The sequence below is a fragment of the Leptidea sinapis genome, chromosome 4 (assembly GCF_905404315.1).
Source record: "Leptidea sinapis chromosome 4, ilLepSina1.1, whole genome shotgun sequence".
NCBI lineage: Eukaryota > Metazoa > Arthropoda > Insecta > Lepidoptera > Pieridae > Leptidea > Leptidea sinapis.
In genome coordinates, this window is record NC_066268.1 from 7,314,207 (window position 1) to 7,333,679 (window position 19,473).

At 36.5% G+C, this 19,473-nt stretch overlaps 1 protein-coding gene across 2 annotated transcripts in view; it reads right to left on the reverse strand.

Moving 5' to 3' along the window:
- LOC126979709 (ABC transporter G family member 20-like) overlaps nucleotides 1-9,721 on the reverse strand; it is a 117,573-nt gene extending 107,852 nt beyond the window's left edge. For both annotated transcript variants that reach the window (XM_050829178.1, XM_050829177.1), the window contains exon 1: nucleotides 9,480-9,721. The gene's annotated coding sequence lies outside the window, so the exon portion shown is untranslated. The remainder of the gene's footprint in view (nucleotides 1-9,479) is intronic.
- Between the last annotated feature and the right edge of the window lie 9,752 nt (nucleotides 9,722-19,473).

Below are 19,473 nucleotides of genomic sequence, written 5' to 3' on the forward strand. Positions count from 1 at the left end.
TCTTGATTTTAAGTATTCATTTATTTTAATATTTATTTGAGTTTAAGTAGTTCATATTATTATTAGTAAGGCATATTTATAACGTTACGTTATATGCAACGTGACCTAGCAATAAATAAACAATTGATACAGTAATAACTGTGCATAACTAGTTATGTTTTATGCTTATATTGAACACGAAATGGTATTTCATGAGCTAGGCAAGTACTATACGGATTACGCAGTGGTTTTTTTAACTGGGACAGAAGGGGAAAATTCTAATCCAGAAGAGGAAGAGAAAAATGTGAGCAACAAAAGTAAGTCAAGTTTAATGTTTTATCTTTTCCTAAGACGATTTGTCTATCTGTTTTCCAGATTAGGATTTCCACATATATCATATGATATACCCATATTTTAAATATGCGCACTTGTCTCGGAGATTACAAAGATAAAAATATCAACACAGAGAATATACGGAGAAATGGAGTTTTTCAATTAAAAATACACTTGATACGAGATGAAATGCTAAGAGAAAAGATTTTACTAAAATATGCTTAAGTAATGGGAATTACTTTTTTATTAATATTAGATTGATAAAAGTAAATTGACTCTATTTTATAGAACTAAAAATAGATGGAAGTGCTCAAAAAGGTCACGCTCAAATCAATATGTACAGAAAAGGAAATAAGAAAGCTTATTCGAAAGGAATCGTGCAAATTATAATAGCCATTTTTATTATCAAATCACACAAAAAAAGCTGATTTAGAAGAAATTTACCCATAGATTATACAAGCATTGACAAAAGAGATAACATATTATTATACTGCATTTATTTCGGTTTCAAGGACACCGGTGCTAGCAAATTTACTACTCTAATACATCCCGAAAGTGACGAGCGTAATCGCAGTCAGTGTGCCTACAGAAGTTTTCACTTTAATAAACCTTAAATTGTTTTACTTTTTAGATGACAATGAGGGAAGACACTGCTCTTTGCGGTCACTACAAAACATTCACACGGCGAAATTAATGTTATGGCTCTTACGAAACAACTCGCGACTGTGGTACAAACAAAACGTTATTTTTATGACAATAAGGGACGAGACGAGCAGGACGTCCAGCTGTTGATACGCCTTGCTCATTACAATGCAGTGCCGCAAGAGTCTTAAAAAACCCAAAAATTTTGAGCGGCACTATAATTGCACTCGGCAGTAATTTCACTAGCTACGGCGCCCTTCACACCGAAACACAATAATGCGTACACATTACTGCTCCACGGTATGCCGAGGGTACCACAACGGCGCCTTTTTATGAAAAGGCGTCATTGTGGTACCTATAATCTAGCCGGAATCCTGTACAAAGAAACCTCCCACTGGTAAATGCCTTTAGTCGCCCCTTACGACACCCTTGGGCCTGGGACTTCCCTATTCTTTTAATAAGACGCACAGGACAAATGCAAGATATTTATAATAGAAGGGAATCTATTGTGAATAAATAAACAAATATTTAGGATTACTGAATAAGGTTTTAAATTGTTACAACCGAGTTAAATGATATTCCGTATTTATTAATGTGGAAATACATGAAATTCCTGTTGGTACTGCAGTGAGTACCTGACTAACGGGAATTGACCGTTAGAAGTAAGATTGTAAGCACAACTATTGCAGAAAACCAATGACGTTCTGCAGAAAACAGATACTTCACTTGCACAAATATTTTATGTTGCAATATCTCTAACAGAACTAAAATTGGTACATTCATTTCCGCCAAAAAATTACGCTTAAGAATATATTTCTTTTTTTTAAATTTTACCACTTACCACCGCTTCGGAAAAAAATACATATTTCAAGAAACAAATTAAGTAGAACCCTACAAATACCTGACTTTTGTATAAATTTCACCTGAGTTTTGGCCGTTCATAATGTACTTATAATTTGTAAAAGTAAAGATACCATTGCGATATAAACCTCATAAACATTTATTTTAATGATTAATCGGAAGTTTTATAGAATTTCTGCACACTGTGCGATTACTAATTATGACAGTAATCACGACCATACTGACACAAACAATTAATCCAAGCTCCAAAGGATTCAACCAATATACAATTTATTCTCTACTCTTTGTTACTTTATAAGAAATGTTTGATATTTAAATCGCTTTTTACTTTGAAAACGCTTCATAATACGGATACTACGGATGAAGCACCTTACAAACTAATTTGTTATTTATCTTATAAAACAATATTTTATGAACGGTGCGGGGCTCGAACCCACGACCTCTGATGTTCTGTGCCAGTGCTCTACCAACTGACCTAACCGTTCGAGTGACGTATCGTCATAAAATCTTGTATGCTTTGTTCAATTCTCACGTTGTGGCTTCATCAGAATATTTCATAAATTTTATTTGTGTATTAATCCTAGAAGTGAGGGTTATCACTTTAAAAACATAACAAATTGTTTGTATATTATAGCCACAGAACAGGTGAAAGACATAAAATCTCTTAAAAGTAATAATAATATTAATTTTAATCTAGCTACGGCGCCCTTCAGACCAATACTCAGTAAAACTTATACATTACTGCAGAAATAGGCGTTGTTGTGGTATCCATAATCAAGCCGGCATTCTGTACAAAAGAGCCTCCCACTCATTTATGCTAAAGTAAGCCACTTTAGTCTTGGTAAATTTCTGCCACGTACAGCCAAATAGAATGATCTTCCTTCTGCGGTGTTTCCAGGACGATACGACATGGCTAACTTAAAGAAAAGCGCGCGTTCACTTTTCTAAAAGGCTGGCAACATCCTCCTGTGATTTTAGGGTTCCGTAGCCAAATGGCATAAAACGGAACCCTTATAGATTCGTCATATCTGTCTGTCTGTCCGTGTATGTCACAGCCATTTGGGGGGGGTATACTTAGAACTGAAACTCAAAATTTTTTTCATCAAATCCATACCTGTAGGATTATCTATGAGAAACAGTTCCAAAGTGGTAAAGTGTCCCCCCCTATAACTTCAAAATATAAAAAAAAAATGTAAATTAATGCAACCTTCCACCGAAAATTGCTTTGAACGAGATCTATTTAATAGTTTTTTTAATACGTTATAAATCGTAATATCAATAACTTAATCGGAAAAAAATACATATTATAAAAAATACATTACTATTACAATCTCGATCAAAGTTATAACGAACTACAACAAATTTTATATTCGATCGAACTTTTATATAGCAGCAAGCTACGGAACCCTGGGCGAGTCTGACTCGGACTTGGCCAACTTTTAGATTAGAAAAAATAGAGTATATGTGATTTGAAAGGAGATAAATAAAGAGTACGGACTTCCACAAAAGAGCATCACTTATTTTATATTTTTAAGTATAATCTATACTAATATTATAAAGCTGCAGTGTTTTGTTTGTTTGAACGCGGTAATCTCTGGTACTACTGGTCCGATTTGAATGATTCTTTCAGTGTTGGGTAGTCCATTTATCGAGGAAGGCTATAGGCTATGTTTTTTTTCAAAATAAGGGATCCGTAATAAAATTGCTATTTTGTAACACAAGGTGTAAAATCGAAAACCTATTTTTGCGTGCGCTGCAAAAACTATTGACAATAGAACAAAATGATGTACAGGTTATAATATAGGCAATATTTTATTACTTATAAAACTATCGCGTGAATTATACTTTATATGGCAAAACAACGTTTGCCGGGTCAGCTAGTATAATTATATTGTGAAAAAAGAGTATTTAAGCATACTCTATTAGTGTCAAAGATATCAGAACCAGAACAGCCAATATATATGCTGTTTATAATTTAAAATTATTGAAGTATTTCTATATCAGTGTTCTGAATAATAACGTTTGAACAGAATAAAAAAAAATGTTACTAAAATAAAAGAAAATTTGCTATTTTTTTTTATAACAATTTATAATTATATCAAGTAATAAAATATAAAAAAGCAAAGTAAAAGTTTATTGGTCATAACAATAACAAATTACTTGATTAAGAAATCAGTTTTTTTTTTTTTAAATTAAGTGGTTTTAATGCTATTAATTTTAAAACAAACAATAATAATTGTGGCATTATGGTGTGCATTTTATACTTTTTTGAAAAAAACTTGAACTTTTCTTGCCTCGCACAGCGCAAAGTCAATTGAGGAATCAATTACCGGCTGCTGTTTCCCAAACCGGACTTAGGGACCTTCAAGATTAAACATAATTCCAACTTAAAGGCCAGCGACTCATCTCTTGATCAGATTCAAATTCAAATTCAAATATTTTTATTCAAAATAGGATTTAAAATCACTTATTGAACGCCAAAATCTACCAGCCATTCAAAAGAGACTGCCTCAGACCTGAGAAGAATAGGAGCAAGAAACTCAGCGGGCTTTTTTTTTTAATATAAAATATGGATAACAATGTAATATCGTACAATAAACATTTATAATTAAAGAGCCTGAGGGTGTTCGCTTTATTCCCAGTCCGTGGTGTCATTAAGAAAATCGTTTATGCTATAATAACCTTTCCCACACAAACGTTTTTTAACAATTCTTTTAAATTTCGTAACACATTTGTTTTGTACATTTTCTGGGATCATATTGTAGAAGCATATACATCGCCCAACAAAAGACTTACTAACTCGACCCAACCGAGTAGTAGGTATAACAAGTTTATGTTTGTTTCTCGTGTTAACATTATGAATGTCACAGTTTCTAGAAAATTCCTCAATGTGCTTATGAACATACAAAACATTATCAAAAATGTATTGAGAAGCAACAGTCAAAATGTTTATTTCTTTAAATTTTTCTCTTAATGATTCCCTAGGACCTAAGTTATAAATCGCGCGAATAGCCCTCTTCTGCAGCACAAAGATAGTATTAATATCGGCCCCATAACAATATACCATAGGACATAATACTATGAAAATAACTAAAGTATACTAATCTCGCCGTATCTATGTCAGTTAACCGTCTAATTTTCTTAACCGCATATGCTGCAAAACTAAGCCTATTCGCCAATCCTTCAATATGGGGGCCCCACTGCAATTTGGAATCAAGAGTAATGCCAAGAAATATAGCAGATTCCACTGGTTTTACCACCTCTCCATTAAATAAAATATTCGTATCTACATTTTTGACATTTGGCGCGGTGAATTTAATATATTTGGTTTTATGATTATTTAACAATAAGTTATTGGCGCTAAACCAGTACACGATGTCAGATAGAGCATTGTTTACTTCGTCATACAAAACTTGGCTTCGTTTCACTTTGAATATAAGTGAAGTGTCAACCGCAAACAATACCACCTTGTGTTTTTCTTTCTACAAGGTTAGGTAGATCAGTTATATAAATTAGGAAGAGGAAGGGTCCAAGAATAGACCCTTGTGGTACCCCCATACCGAGAGGAGTCCCAGGAGATCTCCTGCCATTCACCTTGACCCTCTGAATCCTATTATTTAAATATAAGATCAGAAGATCGAGTGCAGATCCTCTTATACCATAGTGGCATAGCTTCCTGACCAGCGTTGAATGTTGAACACAATCAAAAGCCTTAGATAAATCACAGAAGATACCAAGTGCATTCTGTGATTCCTCCCAGGCCTCAAAAATATTCCTGATGAGTTCAACACCTGCATCCGTAGTCGAGCGTCCCCTAGTAAAGCCAAATTGTTTTATATGAAGTAACTTATAAGTGTTAAAGTGAGTAAGCATTTGGCTTAAAATATTTTTTCAAAAATTTTACTAAGGGTCGGCAACACCGAAACAGGGCGATAGTTATTCGGGTCAGAAGTGAGTCCCGATTTAAATATTGGTGTAATTTTACTATACTTCAGAAGTTCAGGAAACACGCCATGTTCAATACAGCTATTAAAAACTAGTGCTAGATATGGGTGCTATGACGTCAATAACAGAACTTATTATTTTTACAGATATGCCCCATATATCAGCAGTTTTTTTCATTTCTAAGGATCTGAAATTTTTAATTATTTCGGCTGGGCTAACAACACTGAATTTGAAATTTTGTTTACATTCCTTAACATTTTCCAAAAGAAGTGACTCGGCAACACTGGTGGAGGAGACAAGGGTGCTTGACATGGAAACTGGAATGTCAGAAAAAAAATTCTCAAAAGCAGAAGCTACTTCCTGCTCAGAGTGGATTTTTGTATTGTTTATTATTAGATTATATTCAAACTTGCAGTCTTTCGCTCTTCCAGATTCCCAGTTAATGACTTTCCAAGGCATTTTTATTTTATTTGAAGTATTTTTAATTATCATCATCTGGTGTTGCGGATGTCCACTTTGGGTTGCGGTTGCCTCACCCTCTCCACTCCCTTTCCCGAGAGCCTCTTGCCCGTTTGCCCCCTTTTGCATAGAAAATCTTTTATCAATACAGTTAATTCTTTTATGACACATAATTAAAGTCTGCTGACTACATATTATAAGACAAAGTCACTCACCCTGTCTGTCTCTTTCACCAATAGATGGCGTGGTTCTCAAAGAATGTTTTAGTAAATAATTTGTTATGTTTTTTTGATAGATTGTTGTATACATCAAAGATATTTTTGGAGGTGTCCTTTGAGATATAACAAAATAATGTGTGGTGAAATTTTGTAGGTATCTTAAATAGGTCTACAGAAAAGTCCGGAATGGCATATTATGTCTGTGTATATGTCTCTTTTAAGGATAAAATACCATATCTATTTTAATACTTTAAAAAAAAACGGAACTATAAAGCGGTAATGTAAAAGCTGTTTACACAAATTACGATATTAATCCATATAATTTAGAAATACGTTATTGTTTCATTTTGAAGTCATAAACTTTGATTACATATTTCCGATGGATTTAGACTACGTTATTCCCGAATACTTACATCATTTTCTTTTTATTGACAGAGCAGTATACCAGTGGGAGGCTCCTTTGCACAGGATGCCGGCTAAATCATGGGTAGCATAACGGTGCCTACTACTGCCGTGAAGCAGTAATGTGTAAAGATTACTGTGTTTAGTGAAATTATTGGGCAAACTAGACTAAACTTCTTATGTCTCAAGGTGACCAGCGCAATTCTAGTGCCGCTCAGAATTTTTGGGTAATTCAAGAATCCTAAGCGACACTGCTTTGTAATGGGCAGGGCGTATCAAGTGCCATCAGCTTAGCTTCCTGCTCGTCTCGTCCCTTATTGTCATAAAAATAACGTTTTGTTTGTACCACAGTCGCGAGTTGTTTCGTAAGAGCCATAACATTAATTTCGCCATGTGAATGTTTTGTAGTGACCGCAACGCGTTGTATGTAAGCCGTTCTTTCACACACTTTTTTAAGAGCAAAGAGGATGTAAATACTATGTAATAAGAGGCGGGAATGCCTAAGTAAAAATTAAAGTTGAGTATGAAACGTGCAGTGATTTGACAAGATTGAAATAGTAAATAGTAAGTACAATATTAAGGCGACGAAGTATAATCCGGCTAAGTTTGAAAGCGACCATTTTTTTAAAACGTACCTAATAGATTTCGGCTATCACCGTTTCTTACAAGATTATAGCCGTAATCTGTCAATCTATCAATGACTGCGCGGTTCATACAATCGAGTGAATCGGTTTTGTTCTTAGAGAGTCTCGCAAGGCTGAGGAAGAGGAGGAAAAACGACGTAGACGATGTTAAGCGATCACCAGAGGAATCACAGGAGCCGCCGACCTTTTAAAAACCCGCTTTTTTGAAAGAAAGAAAGAAAAATAATTTATTCTGCAACTTAAACCTAGTATACAAATAGACTTATTTATTAATTTATATTAAAAACGCAGAATTGGAGTTCACCTCAGCATAATACTGATCAAACCCACAAATGATCAGCGCTGGTCTTCCGGAGATCCCCAGGGGGTCAAGCGTATTGTCATACTACATACAGGCTATACATATAATATAGGGTTACCATATTAAAATAATAATATTATAATAAAAAAGTAATAAAAACAAAACAAAAGTTACATAAAATTTCGTGACTTGACCGAATTCAACAAGTTAGTAATATAATTAAGAACACTAAAATAGCAACAATTCTATTAATAACAATTGATATTTAATTTCGTGACTGAATGGTCGTAATTTTTAAGGTCCGAAGATCCACGTCGTATCACCATTGCTTAAAAGCTCATTTCATGGTTTTTATTATTATCCGGCCAGATTATGGGTACCACAACGGCGCCTATTTCTGCCGTGAAGCAGTAATGTGTAAGCATTACTGTGTTTCGGTCTGAAAGGAGCTTGTGAAATTACTGGGCAAATGAGACGTAACATCTTATGTCTCAAGGTGACGGGCGCAGTTGTAGTGTTGCTCAGAATTTTTGGGGTTTTTCAAGAATCCTGATGTAATGGGCAGGGCGTATAAATTACCATCAGCTGAACGTACTGCTCGTCTAGTCCCTTTTATGTATAGATCAAATATCTGATCCAACATAAAAATTAGCTTTCTTCACGCGTCGACGCGGAATGCAATATCAATGCAAAACTGCACGTCACTGTACGCCGTTGAATTAATTTCACGCACATTTCAGGGGTCTTTAAACTCAAGCGTAAACGACATAAACTTAATCCTCATAATAAATTGGTAAAAAAAAATGAAATTTTCGTATCACACAGATAAGCAATCGAGTGCAATTATATAACGAATTTGGTGGTGAGTTTATGCTTGTTTAAAAATATAATTTTTTTATTACTTTAAATAATGATGCTTTAGCGTCTAAAAAATTTAATTCCCTATACAATATAATTATCCAGTATGGGGCTAGCGAAATTAAAATAACTCTATTTTAATTTCTTATGAGTTTTCTTTCTTTACCATGAAAAAATACTGTTAATTTAAAAATCGTTCTTCAATGCTTAGTGCTTACATATTATATAGTTTAAAAACAAATTAAGTACTTATGTACTTCACAGAACAAAATTATTGTTTGAAGTTTAAAGTAAAAGATTTTGTTATTATTCACTTGAAATAGGCACCTACATCGATAGCCGTGATTTTTTCAGTATCCAACATGTTTTAATTATACAACTCGATAGTAAATTTCGAAGTCAGCAGTTAAACTAATCGCATTAATATAATGTAACAAGTCTGTGCGTCAAAGTTTTATTAAATTTGGTCCATTGACTCCGATAGAACATAATTTCAATTAGGTACTTAGTTACGAAATAAAATAGATTTCTGTTGCGTCTGTGCCAAATAATGGCAGAATTTGGCAAGCTAAGTATGACCTTTATAATAAAAGCAAAAAGATAGCTAATACAATCAGAATATCGTAGGCAGTAGCAATCGTATCAAATAAAAAAATTGTTCATAGCTGAATAGAGATAGCCATTGTAAAATTAATAGGTCATTTGTACAGATTTTCACTAAAAGAAAGTGCACGCTATAAGAATACGCAGAAAACTTAACTGTACTAGTTACCACAGATAAAGAATGAATCATTATTAATATTGTTACAATAATACATACTTAAATATCCTACTTACCAATAAAACAATACCCTCAACTTTATTTTTGTAGAACACCAATAATTTACACTTTTAAAAGTAATAACAATACATAAAATCGTATGAATGTAAAATAAAAATTAAAGAAACTGCTAACTGACGTTTACAAAACGCGGGAGTTTTTAATGACAGTTGTATTTTTTAAATCACTGGCACGTCGTACGCGGCAAACGTTCGAGTTTAGACTGCCGCGGGCCACGTCTGACTGAACTCTGAAGACTGAATCAGTTCCTCTGGCAAACCATCGTACTCTCACTCAATACAAATTACAAAGCAATGTTATGGAAGCCTTGAGCCCGAGTAAACAGAACAATGTTAAATGTTAGCTTGTTATAGTAGTAAATAATTACTAGTCTAAGACGAAGCTTGCAATTACTGTTGCAATCATTGATCATAATTTATAATTGAGGTAACTGTGGAGCTGTCACGAGCCTCTACAGCTGTTCATAGTTTGATTACAATGATTTTATGTTATTTTTTTTTATGAAAATACGGGACGAGACGAGCAGGACGTTCAGCTGATGGTAATTGATACGCCCTGCCCATTACAATGCAGTGCCACTCCAGATTCTTGAAAAGCCCAAAAATTTTGAGCAGAACTACGATTGCGCTCGTCACCTTGAGACATAAGATGTTAAGTCTCATTTGCCCAGTAATTTCACTAGCTACGGCGCCCTTCAGACCGAAACACAGTGATGCTTACACATTACTGTTTCACGGCAAAAATAGGCGCCGTTGTGGTACCCATCATCTAGCCGGCATCCTGTGCAAAGGAGCCTCCCACTGGTAAACTCCCGATGCAGGCGTTAACTGTTACGTCTGCTCTACGTCATATTAAATATTAATATTTTAATATGATTTGGGCAATAATGGCCAAATACCGTAACCTAAAGTCGCAAGTTCAATATACGACCTGTGCATAACAAGCATAAAGTCGTAAGTTTCGTTTTTTTTATTAAAAAAACAGAAAAAATAATTAGATATTGTTAATATATATTATTTTCAGTTACATAACTAAGTAATTTTTCATATCAGATGTTTTTATAAATATTTTACATATTTTTTCATTGACTAATGACTTTTGTAAATATATCTCAAAACTATAATTGTTACGTCAAGACTTTTGCGTCGGGGGTAGCGATATGTAGTTTAATATCTTAAGCGGGACAGTAACGAGCGAGTTAAGCGCTTTTTCCCCATAGCAAAAGTGCCAATAGTGCCTAAATTATTTTTGGCTGTATTAATAAATTTAATAGTTTGTGTTATTAAGTTAATTAAATTGTTATTGAGTTTAACAAATAAAATAAAATGTTATCACTTTAAGAAATGGCCGCAAATTGCGATTATTTCGTACGTGCCTCTGCCTGCTACATAGTTCGAAGTGAATTCAAAATGCAATATGCATTCCCTAAAATGAAATCCCTATAAACTTTTGAAAATAACATCCATGTCGGCTGTGAGCTTAAACATATATTTCAATTTATTTATTCAAAACTATTATATTACTAAATGAAATAATACTACAAAAGTCCTGCTTAAAAGCCAGTTAACACAGTGCCTGAACTTTGTAATCCTGTATTTCAGGCTTAAAGATGAATCTAAATAATCACAAAAAACAAAAACTTAATAAAGTAAAAAGGTATAAATTTCTACAGCTTAAGTATATAAGTAAAATAAAGATAATATAACTTATTTTAACACTACTCGTATAAATAAAAGTAAACAATATAGTTTAACACTATTAGTAATTTTTCTGTATCTTCATAGGACATATTTTGAAGGGCTTCATGATATTATTCGCATTTAATTCATTATTCTGTCATGGTTGGTGGGCGGGTGTACTATCAAGAAGTCAAAGAGCGTCATTTGTATGAAAAGACGTAAGCCAGACTGTATGAAACGGTCTTAGATTGTGTTGTGAAATCTCTCATTAATACACTTTTCTTAACCTTTCGCATTTCACTAAGACTGCTGCGGTTACAAGGCCTGAACTGAGCAAGCCTGGCTTCAAGTTCAAGAGCTGAAAAATGAGCCTCATTCTACACAAATCAGTTTAAATAATAGTCAGTTTTGCAGAGCACAGCCTGCTCTAAACACGTCAGTCTCTGAAGAAATCTCTAGGGAAAGCATTATCTAGCTTTCCCACGAATATACTAATAAGACTCCTGGCCAGACAGAGGCGAAGAGTAAGCATAAAACACGCAAACATGGTTTTTTTAGACAAGTTTTTTGGTGAAAGTATAGCATGTTGAGTTATGAACACTACTTAATCCTGTTACACATATCCTTCAGTCTTATTTGTAGGTTGCTAATGCTTGCTGTTGGTTATAGTTAACATTGCCGAGCCTTTTTGAACTACTACTTTCTTTGAAGTTAAACAAGTTTTTTGGCATGGCGTGATGCATGTTTTGGTACTTCTCTCAGAAAAGTTATTCTTATAGCTTGTACTTTTTTGTGTAGGTTCATTTATTCAGATTAGTAGTGAATAACGAGGATTGTAAGCATATAAACTGTTTTCCACGCAAGAATTTTGAAAATATTGGCTTTGTTACATAGATGGCGGGCCGGCATCCGTGAACTCATATCGTTCAAGGTCGCTGGCATTTAGTGTCGCCTTAAAGGCCCGTGTCAAAAACAATAGTTGCCATTTATAAAAGAATTATTTTTTATTTATTGCTGACACTTCAATTAACATGTACATATAGGTATATATTTATTATTTATTACTATTTACTATAGAATTAAAGTATACTTAAGTACGGAAAAACAAAGTATGCATTTTAGAACAACATCTCTAACGGACATAAAGAAAGATAAGAAAGGAAAGCGAATCTATTATCTGTAACAATACAATGAACATTAATGCAATAATTCAAAAACAACTTTAGAACAATATGAAAATATTCCTATTCGAAATTGGTGCATAAGCGACGCTGTGGCGAGGGCACATAAAAACCGCAGTCCACATTCTCCTGCAAAACCACAGGAATTGCAAGAACAACGCTTCTGGACGAGACGAGCAGGACGTTCAGCTGATGGTAATTGATACTCTGCCCATTACAATGCAGTGCCGCTCAGGATTCTTGAAAAAACCCAAAAATTCTAAGTGGCACTACAATTCAGCTCGTCACCTTGAGACATAAGATGTTAAGTTTAATTTGCCCAGTAATTTAACTAGCTACCGCCCCTTTCAGACCGAAACACAATAAAGCTTACACATTACTACTTCACGGCAGAAAAAGGCACTGTTGTAGTAACCATAATCTAGCCGGCATCCCGTGCAAAGCCGGTAAATAATAGTAATCCCACTGGTAAATGCCCTTAGTCGCCTCTTACGACACCCTTGGGCCTTGGACTTCCCTATTCTTTTAATACCCCAGGGAGGCATATTGCTCAAAGTGTACAAGCTTTTCTTTAAAGTACCCAGGTCATATTGTCCTGGATCACAAGAAAGCTCATTACATATTTCGTTTGTACGTGGCAGTAAGTTTCTTGTAATCTGCGCAGTAGAAGAATGCCGCACAAAGATAAAATAGCATTCCAAATCACGCGAGGAACGCTTGTCGGCCGCGAGTATTGTAAATTATATAATTAATTTTCGCAACTCAACCTGACTAACAAGATGCCTGACATTATTATCTGGCTTCGTGATACTTCCGCCGGTGAATATTTGTATGATTACTTGCTATTTTGTTATTATGCCACGCATTATTTAGACGGAGCTATTTTGACTACCCATATAACGCAATGCAACTTTCATCATGCAATCATATCTTTCCCTTCGTCGAGGATAGTCTCGACCATAGACATATAAAATATATGCTTATAGACATAGCATGTGGGAGAAAAGAAAATACAGTAATTATTACTAATGGCTAGCAAATATTTATTACTAAACATATTTAGCCAACCGATCAAGTATTTAAAAATAAATAAATAATTGTAGTCCATATTACATCTGTTGTTTTTCAATAGTGTTTTTGATATCGGTTGTTTTTTTATTAATTTAAGTTTTTGTTAGTGAATCTGAAGTACACTAACTAATAATTTGCCTAAATATGTGCAAATTTGATTACAGACAGAAATTCTGCCACTGATTGCACGCTTACTTGTAAGTCGTTAAGGAGTTCCATTGGTCACCATATTCGACTACGACAATTACTTGACCATAATGATGCCACGGTAGGTGACTCAAATATCTGGATAGTATAAAAAAGATTCGGTTGAGTATCGTTAATTTGCTCCTAAGAATTGAAGAGTTCCCGTAATCAAATCCTATCCAAACTCTCACCAACAGCCTTTGAAGTATATCCTTTCCAATAAAAAAAGAATCATCAAAATCGTTTGGCATGACATTGACTTATTCGTAAATTTGTCGCGCACGTAGGTACTTATAGCTAATTTAAGACTTTTATGGTTTTCTCATGGATGCCAATGTCAGATCTGGACCAAATGGCAATGGACTCAAACGGGAAGCACCAGCTTTCAAATTAAAAAATAATTATCAAAATCGGTTCACCCAGTCGATATCGGAGGTAACAAACACAAAAAAACTGACGGATTGAGAACCTCCCCCTCTTTTGACGTCGGTTAAATACAAAGTCATCCGTCGCGTCTGTCTGTCTGTCTGTTCGTGATAAATTAAAAAACTACTGCTCCGATTTTCATCCTGTTTTCACCAATGGACAGCGTGGTTCTCGTGGAAGTTTAATTAAGTTATACTATACATATTTCTATAAATTAACGATATTTATTGGAAGGTCTAAGCCCTTTGAGCTATAACAAAATAATGTATGGTGGAATTGTGTATCTCATATAGATCTACAAAAAAGTCCGCGATGGTATATGTTTTTCTCTTAATATCCATTGTATCATTTTTAACTAATTAATTAATGATAACATAATTCCGATAGCTTGAGACCGCATTAATCCCGAAGTCTTTCATCATATTTTTTTTCTTTTGACAGAACAGCGTCTGTTGCTGAGCTGATATACTTATCATTATTAATTGGGATATCTAATGGATTCATGACGTTGGCAGCGCTACCTAACGCTGCTGACAAGGTGGTCCGGTAGGCGCCTCGCACAATTTGGTCTGGCGTCGTACTCTGTACGGTCCGGACGGTAATAATAATAATTTTGTTCGATGGATTTTTTTGTTTACCAAGAATCCTGACCTGGACTGGACATATCCTGACTTCATTATTACCACCAGATGAATGTTTAGATCGTCTCGTGATATTCATGCATTATCATTGTTTACTCTTATTTTTGAAGTCAGTTCAACCACTTCTACGGCTTCGGAAACAAATGGTGCTCTGAGAGAGACGAAGCCGCGCATGAAACTCTCCCAGCATTCTTTCTTGCGCTTTTTTTAATAAAATAATATCTGGACGACCGAGCCTTGCTCGGATTTTTAAGAATGTACAAAATTGAACAAAATAAAAATCACCGGGTTACCCAATGAGCCCATCTGAGCTATTATAGTCTTGTATATAGTAGCGAATATTACCTTTCTATTCTTATGTTATTGTAGCTATTTCTCATTAAAACACGGATAAAACTACATTTTTTTAATTGAATTGTAATTTTTTAACTGAAAGCTAGATCGATTTCTCGCCCCCAAACTACCTGTAAACTAAACTGTAAAGAATTGCTCGTTTAAAGGTATGTACTGTCATTGTTATTGCTATAAAATAATCATAATCTAGTCCCAGGCTATCCGATCACTTAGATGTTCAGCTATGAAGTTGTAGGATTAACAACAGAGCTATTTTTGATAAAACATTTAAATAAATTTAAAGAATACTTGAAGCTATTATGTATCTTATGAAGCCTACTAAATTCGTTACAAGCAATCCCTTACTTCTTATGTTATAAAAATGAAAATCACTATATATCTATCTCTTTTTCTTTAAATTTTCTTTGGTTGACTGTCTATAACTAAGCTGCTATATAGCACGAACAGCTCTCTTTTGCTGAGCAAGCACTTTATCAATGTAAGCAGCATGACGCCACAGCAAAATACCGTATGTCATTTTAAATTTTTATAATCTCTAGAAATTTTATCGTTTTCTACAATGAGTACTATCGCTCGCGATATCGAAATAACTGGAGGAATGGACTGGCGAAAATCGATGAACTAGAATTTCTTCTATCATTTGTACTGTCAAGTTTCAGAGGCTTCAAAGATTGGCGGGAAACAGTAAAAACAAAGAGTTGATAACATCTTGAACAAGATTTGCGAATAAGCCATGATTTCATTGTCCCAATCATATTTCAATTCAAAATATATTTTTGCAAGGGCCATCGCAGTAATCATGAACAATTAGTAGGTATATCTGCATAATTATGAGAAACAGGAAAAAACGTTATCTCAAATCAAAAGTGTATAAATTATGCCTATAACGTATTCGTAAAGTATTAATTGGAGGTCTAAAGTTTTTATAACATCGTAAAATTCAATTAAGCTTTTTTTTACACATTCGTGGCAATGGCCGGTAACTTAAAATAGCCTATCTAAAATAACCAGGCGTCTCTTGGCAGATTCAAGGAAAAATATTTACTTAAAATATTATATAATGATAATAATCTAATATATAAAATTCTCTTGTCACGGTGTGCGGGACCGAACTCCTCCGAAACGGCTTGACAGATTCTCATGAAATTTTGAGTGCATTTTGGGTAGGTCTGAGAATCGGACAACATCTATTTTTCATCCCCCTAAATGTTAAGGGTGGTCCACACGATTTTTTTTTTTAAATTTTTTGACATTTTTTTTAAATTTGTTCGATTATGAGTCAGCATTAAAAAATACATTCAACTTCAAATTTTCACCCATCTACGATCAACAGTTACTTTTGTATCGCGATTTTAATATTATTCTGTTCCATCCACAAATCCGCTATAGGGTTGCAACATGGCAATGGATCAATACTTACAATAATTGTAGTACGATAAATTTGTAGGTATGAGAATCGGTTACATCTACTTAATACACTCCAATTTTTTGTTAATACTTTACATAGCAATACAACGTTTGCTGGGTCAGCTAGTGTAAATATATATTATTTATTATCATAAATATATTTGTGTTAGCAAAACTATTTAAAAGGTAAAAAAAACCCTAAATGATAAGGACCCACCCCTAAATATATTTTTTTGACAATTTTTTATTATGATTCAGCATTGAAAAATACACACAACTTCATGATCTACAACAATTTTGTGCAAAAGAGTCTCCCACTACTATTGTTAAAATATGTACAAAATTACTTATTTTACATTTAAGCTTTATATGTAGGTCTCAGAAACTTATTCCTATAACCCTATCTACGTGTTGAGGGATAAAACTTAATTATACTTAAAACTAATTCAACTGGGGTGAAATCCAGAAAACTGGGAAAACCTGGCTATTTGCTATCAAACTGTGTCGTTCCTTCTCCCTCTGTTTTATATGCGTTCATTGCCCTTAGCAACAATTCCTTAGTGATTTCATTGACGTCAAAAAGCATTTTTTGCCCTGTGCTGCCTCGGGGCGTAAAAAGAATAGGGTAATCCCAGGTCCAAGGGTGTCGTAAGAGGCGACTACGGGCTTTTTGAAAGTGGGAGAGTCACGCTGCTGTCTTATGACGTCAGCACAATCGGGCCAGACTCGTCCGGGTTACTTACCACACTCGCACAGAATACCGGCGTGAAGTAGCGGCCTAGTGCCGCTATGTTTCGCATAGGTTAGTGTCGAAGACCGGAGGCCATTCCCCCCCGTCCTTTCCCCCCCCCCCAACAAAATATGAGAGCGGTCCTAAAAAATAAATTACCCCAGGAGGGTACCGGCTCTTGTAGAGCCGGAGAATCCCTCCCCGAGCATTCGCGCTCGGGCTGCCCCTCGTATTCTGGGGAGGGCACAGTACCGCGTATGTCACAGGACAAACAGGGCAGCAACACCACGGCACCCCGCTCCACGCTTAATGTGGACTTTTGTAACATCCGGGGAATTCACTCCAACTTAAACGCCGTCCACCACCACCTTGAGACGGCGCAGCAGGCCTTGTGTTTCCTTACGGAGACGCAGATATCTCGACCTAGCGATACGTCATATTTAACGTACCCCGGGTACAAAATTGAGCATAATTTCATGCCTCATGCCGGGGTATGTGTGTACGTTAGGGAGGATATCTGCTGTCGCCGTCTCGGCAATTTTGAGGGTAGGGGCCTGTCTACTCTCTGGCTCCGCGTAGATTTAGAGGACCGCGTCCGCATCTATGCGTGTGTCTACAGGTCCCATAGTGGTAAGGCAGAAACGGATCACCTCATGGGCTACGTTCAAGCGGCATTTGATGACGTGCTTGCTCAGATCCCCTCCGCTGAAATCGTAGTCTTGGGTGATTTCAACGGGCACAATGCCGAATGGCTTGGATCACGTACCACAGACTACGCAGGGCGATCTGTGCATAATTTTGCATTGGCGTATGGTCTGTCCCAATTGGTTGAGTCGCCGACGCGGCTCCCGGATGTGGATAGCCACATGCCGTCCTTATTAGATCTTCTGCTGACTACACATCCCGATGGTTACCAGGTCTCTGTCGACGCCCCTCTCGGAACGTCCGACCATTGCCTGGTCAGGAGTGTAGTGCCTATCCGATGCCAACGTCGCAGACCACCAGCGACCCGCCGCGTTTGGCACTACAAGTCAGCAGATTGGGATAGGATGCGTTCCTTTTTTGCATCCTACCCTTGGGGCAGGGTTTGTTTCCTTTTGGATGATCCTAGTGCCTGCGCCGTTGCAGTAGCCGATGTGATACTGCAGGGCATGGATATTTTTATAACAAGCTCTGTAGTACCGATCGGTGGCAGATCACAGCCCTGGTTCGATGCGTCAGTTAAAGCAGCATCTGACTGCAAAAAACAGGCGTATCGAACTTGGGTTGCGGCGCTGGGCTCAAAGGATCCGAACTGCAAAGTTCTGAAGAGGAAATATAACCTTGCCTCCAGATTTTTTAAGCGGCAAATCGCCCGTGCGAAATCGAAGCACGTCGTCAAAATTGGCGAGCAGCTTTCCAGTTACCCGACCGGAACACGCAAGTTCTGGTCGTTGTCGAAAGCTGCTCTTGGTAACTTCAACCAGCCGTCCATGCCGCCGTTGCACATGAGGAATGACACCCTGGCCCATACGGCAAAAGAGAAAGCCGATCTCCTATGCACTCTTTTTTCCTCCAACTCGACTCTTGACGACAACGGAAAAACACCGCCGACCATCCCACGGTGTCAGAGCTCCATGCCTGAAGTACAGTTCCGACAGAAAACTGTTAGGCGAGCTCTGTTTTCGTTGGACGTCAGGAAGTCGAGCGGGCCGGATGGCATTTCTCCAATCGTGCTTAGAACGTGTGCCCCTGAGTTGACGCCGGTGCTAACGCGTTTATTCCGGCACTCTTATTCAAAAGGCGTAGTCCCTGATTCATGGAAGTCAGCCCTTGTCCATCCGATCCCAAAAAAAGGAGACAGTTCGGATCCGGCAAACTACAGGCCTATTGCTATTACCTCCCTACTCTCCAAAATTATGGAGAGCATAATTAACCGCCAGCTCTTGGTATACCTTGAGGGTCACCAGTTGATCAACGACCGGCAGTACGGCTTTCGCCATGGTCGGTCGACTGGCGATCTTCTGGTATACCTAACACACAGATGGGCGGCGGCTATTGAAAGCAAGGGGGAAGGCCTGGCAGTTGGTCTGGATATAGCGAAGGCCTTTGATCGTGTATGGCATAAGGCGCTCCTCGCAAAACTTCCATCATTTGGGCTTCCCGAGAGCTTATGCAAGTGGACCTCCAGCTTCCTCACTGGGCGCAGCATACAGGTCGTTATCGACGGTTATTGCTCGAATCCCAAGCCCGTGAACGCTGGAGTGCCCCAAGGCTGTGTGCTATCTCCCACGCTGTTTCTTCTGCATATCAATGATATGTTAGACACCGCCAAC